Source organism: Strix uralensis, chromosome 22 (assembly GCF_047716275.1).
Source record: "Strix uralensis isolate ZFMK-TIS-50842 chromosome 22, bStrUra1, whole genome shotgun sequence".
Taxonomy (NCBI): Eukaryota; Metazoa; Chordata; class Aves; order Strigiformes; family Strigidae; genus Strix; species Strix uralensis.
This window is the reverse complement of record NC_133993.1, coordinates 5130124-5134788: the sequence shown is the minus strand read 5'-3', so window position 1 is coordinate 5134788 and position 4665 is coordinate 5130124. Positions and strand designations below refer to the sequence as shown.

The window sequence follows — 4665 nt, the reverse complement described above, 5'->3', positions numbered from 1 at the left end:
CTGGTCCAAACCCCCTGCTCAAGCAGGGCCACCTCAAGCCAGTTGCCCAGGACCGTATCCAGGTGGTTTTGGAGGAGGGAAGATCAGTGACCTCCCTGGGCAACCCATGGCAGTTGTCAGTCAGTCCACAGCACAGCACAACGTGTTTCCCACTTGCCAGAGTACAGGACAATGTGCACGTCCCACCCACACACGAATTACCCCATTTTGGTCAGTCAGGCTTTTAGAACATTTTCGTCAAATGGAAACAGATCTCGTCATCATTTCACCTGCCTAACACTAGAAACTGGCCAGTGTTGGCAGTGAACAATACCAGCAGCTTTCACATCCTTGTTTCATAGGGTGTAAATCAAGGTGTACAGCACAGGAATAAGTGTGATGTAAAGAACAGCTTCTGCTCTTTCAGTCGGTAGTATAAATCACCATAACTAAAACTTAACCTCTGGCACAAATGCCCTTAGTTAGATGTGTAAAGCCTGCATGGGTCCTGTGGCCTTTTCCTACCTTTCATAGAGCTCTTTAGTTGAGCCAGCAAACCAGGAGTCATGCCAAGAGTCAGTAGCAGCACTTTGGCAGTGCTTTGGCCAAGGGTCTTACTCATCTTTCAGAAACAATGCCATCCCTCCCTCTCCTACAAGGACAATTGCAGATGGTATCATCATTGCCAAGGACCTGAAGTACCTTCTGCTTATTACAAGATTCAGTGTGGTAGCATAGGAGGTCTATATGGGATGATGATGATGGTGATTAGCAGCATGACTAGGGAAAAAAGATTTCAGAGATGGAAGTGAAATGCTGTTATAGAGCTTTTGTGTTTCCGTTGTTCTGAGCTGTGCTTCATGAGCCATAATTCCCTCTTGATGAAGGACATGTGTGAGGGGATTTCCATTCTTCCACTTGTACACATTTCTCAAGGCATCTGGATGTTCACATAGAAAATAGCATATGAGAGTGTAGTGTCTGCTGAGACACATTTGCACCAATCAGAAGGGATGAGATTTACATGTAATAAAATCCTCTCTCCCCACAATGGCAGCCAGTTCCTGAGCACAAACTCTCTGGAGGGACCAATGAAGCAGTCAAGAACTCTGCACTTACCCACAGCTCTCTTGGGAAGTGCACCCAGCACCCTTGTCCTCACTGATCTTCATGTTCTCCTGCACATTCTGTCTCAGAGAAATTAGATCCCCCTCAGAAATACACTGTTTCACTGTCCCCATTTCTGTGCTGACTACCCTCAGCTCCCACAGGCGTAGCTCCAATTTCCAGCCTCAAGACATTCAGCAGCATGGGCGACTTTTCCCTGCTAGTCCCATCCATGTGTGCTGGCCATGGCCCCTAGATTGAGTGGTGGAGGGCAGAGGAAGGTGGAGTAGCAGCTCTGGGCCATCCCAAGGGCTCTTCCCTTCTTTACCACTCTTGCCATTCTGCAAAGCAAATCACCTTTCAGAGCCCAAAGCCAACCCCCTGCCAAGGCAGTGCAGCTCCAGCCATAGCAAGAGGAACGCTCTTGCTCAGGAGCTGATGGGGCTGCTGAGCCCTCAGAGCCTCCTGCCTTTCTGGGCATTTGTGCACAGAGACACAACAAGGCAAGGTCTCCTTGTGCCCTCACCCCCTTCCACCCAGAGCAACACCCTTCTCCTTTGGCAGCTTGGGGCGTGTCCACAGAGGGAAGGACCACATGGAGGCCAGGCTTGAATGCAGCAGAACTTTAATGAGTCAAAAGAAGGAAACAAAATCACTCCAAGTGGAGGTCAGCAGTGCAGGGAGCCCTGGGGGCAGCTGAGAATCTGCAGTCCTTGGCCATAGAGAAGTTCCTGCATGATGTCTGTCTGCCTGTCCCACGGAGGAAGACGAGATAGATGGGCCTTCCCCAGTTGGTGCTGGGGTGCGTGAGGGGAGAGGTAGTAAACAAAGAAAATGGAAAGAAAGACAAAACCATTCAGCTATCCTGAAAACAACCTCCAAAATGTTGATCCTCTGCTCAGCACCATGTTCGGAGTTCCTCAAGGTGTGTCTGTGGGGCTTTGACAGCACCTTTAACAGGGGGGGCACCTTCTGCCACAGTAGCGGCTGGTAATGCAGGAGAGGTCAAAGCCCCCAGAGTTGATGGGCACTCCGTCACAGCTGAGGATGCTGCCAACGGCAGCGGAGGTGGAGGAGCCCACAACGGTGTTCTGTGGGAAGGAGCTGAGGATGGGTCCGGGCAGGGTCACCACCACGGGGGAGGGCTGGATGGCAACGGTGGAGCTCTGGCACTGCCTGACACAGGGCTCATTGCAGCTGTTGGCCAGCGGGGTCGGGCCGCAGGGCTGGCATGGCAGGCACTGGTCATAGCAGGACATGTCTCTGAGGGTGGAGGTGAACCTGGGAGAGAGGTCAGGGAGGAAGCAGAGCACAAGGGTGGGTGAGGAGCTGCCTGGTTACCCTGTCATAAAGAGCCAAGGCCAATACTTACTGGGGAGATGGAAGCTTTGACAAGGGACACACTGTCTTCATTACCCAACAAAGTTCAACCTGGCCCAACAAAGATCTCTCCTAATGCATAAACTAAAACCTCTCCATCTTTCTCCAACCAGACCTGGTCCTCATTTCCCTCTGTCATGACAAGAAAATCCAAACCCCATGACAGGACAGAGCAATATCATGTTTATCAAGTGCAGATCTCTCTGTGGAAGAGGAAGAGAAGGGGCTTCAGACTCACCTGGTTCCCAAGCAGAAGGAGCCAAGAGAAGTGCATGAGAGAGCAGGGACTTGGGCTGCCTTTTATACCTGCCCTTCACTGCCGCAGGACCAGAGGCACCTTTGCAGAGGTAACAATTTTCTGACAAGCTCATCTTGAATGCAAACCATCGCAGCTAATGCTATGGGCTGTGCTTTCATTTCCTGTACTGCTCCTTTTCATTTCCAGGTTTGTGCCATGCCCATTCCCCAGTGAAGGCTTGTTCTGAGCACTGGGATGAAAGGCCCCAGGATTTCTAGGGCAGGAATGCAGCAGTGCTGGCAGAAGTCTCAGCTCAACTGTTGAATGTTTCCAGAGCAGGCAAGTGATGTCAGTCTGGATCACTCCGGTGGGGCTGTTTGAAATGTTGTTTCTGAGGAAGAAGCTCCAGCCATCCTCAGCTGGATGCCGTGGGCTCCCATGCATGAGATTGTGCCATGTCATTGTCTTTTCCTACCTCCCTCCTCAGCTCACCTCAGTGGTCACTTGTTACCTCCCCAAATGTAGGTGTTGTGCTGCTGGGGTTTCACCCCATCCTGCCTAACACTGCCCAGTGCCCAGGGATCCTCAGCAGAGTCTGTGGTCCGTTGTGTTCCCATTTGTGTTCTTTTCTTGTGTTTACTTGTAAGGAGATGGGTTTGTGGGGATGTAGATGGGAACACATATTTTTATATAATTCCACCCTGGTGTTCATGAGCCTATGTGCTTCCTTATGTGTCCTTCATCACGAGGGAATGTGCTGCTCATGGCCTGGACACTCTCCTCTGCTCTGTCCATGAGCACCACAGAGCAGCATGTTCCAAGGGTCAGAAAGAGTGTGAGAGCAGCTGAACGGTGATGGAACCAGCCTGCTAGAGATGTGTCCAGGGAAGAGACACTGAATTTTCCAAATGAGATGGCAGGGACACAGGACAGCAGGCTATCATGACAGTCATTACTCAGTGACTCATGGTCTTGTACATTTTCTTTCTTCCATGTCTTAGCACAGTTAGCTTTTGTTAATACCACCATTTCCTCCACTGACCTCTGCTTCTCAGCATAGCTACTAGGGGTAGGAGTCACCTCTTTGGAATTTTGCCATTTCAGAGTCAGGGGAAGGACTTCTGCTCACCCACTTGAAAGGTGTATGATGAAGTCCTCTTATCTCAGTTCCTCAGCTTACCCCCCATTTTTGGACAGAGTAAAGGTTCTTGGGAGAGAGACATGGCCCATCTTGCCTCATAGACATGATTAAAAACCCACTAGAAGTGCAATGTTGTCTTTACGGACTAAGGCAGGAAGCTAGTGAGAAGCTTAGATGAAAAAGTCAGACATCTCTACTTGGGCAGAGGCACCCATGCCTCAGTGGTTGAAGGCAAAATCCTCTCAGTTGAAACCCCCTCAAGGTAGCTCTGCTGAGAACCCCGGTGAACTGAGGGATTTCATCTATGCCCTCCCTGCAGATAAAGGAGGATTCTTGATTAATGCTCTAGGGGAGAACCAATCTCATCCTCAGGTAGGTATCTAAGACAGTTGGATCTGAACCACCATCTGAAGGATCCCTTTCCCTCCTTTCTCCCTCCTTAGGAATTTACATACCAGAAGTCTCATGTGGCTTAAGAGTAGAGAAATCCCCCTTAATCCAGCTCTCCTTAAACATGTAAGGCATTGGAAGTGTTTGCTAGAAGTCTTGGGCAGGCTTCACTCACCAGCTCAGCCAATGGAAATGATCCAGATGACATCTCTTCATGCACCATTCTCCAGATGTCCCCTTGGCTGAGGGAGAACATTGGAGAGAGGTTGATTTATTGGAGGAGCTCTTGAAAGAGGAGCTGCTTCAAGTATACTTGAAATATAAATGAATATAAATCAAGTTATATACATTGCAGTAAAATACAAAAATAAAAATAACGTTACTGGTTTCTATACACTGACAAAGTCAGGGGGTCTTAAGAGGTGTACTG

At 49.5% G+C, this 4665-nt stretch overlaps 1 pseudogene; it reads right to left on the bottom strand.

Moving 5' to 3' along the window:
- Positions 1-2039: 2039 nt before the first annotated feature.
- On the bottom strand, positions 2040-2837 carry LOC141953290 (feather keratin Cos1-2-like; annotated as a pseudogene).
- Positions 2838-4665: the final 1828 nt, after the last annotated feature.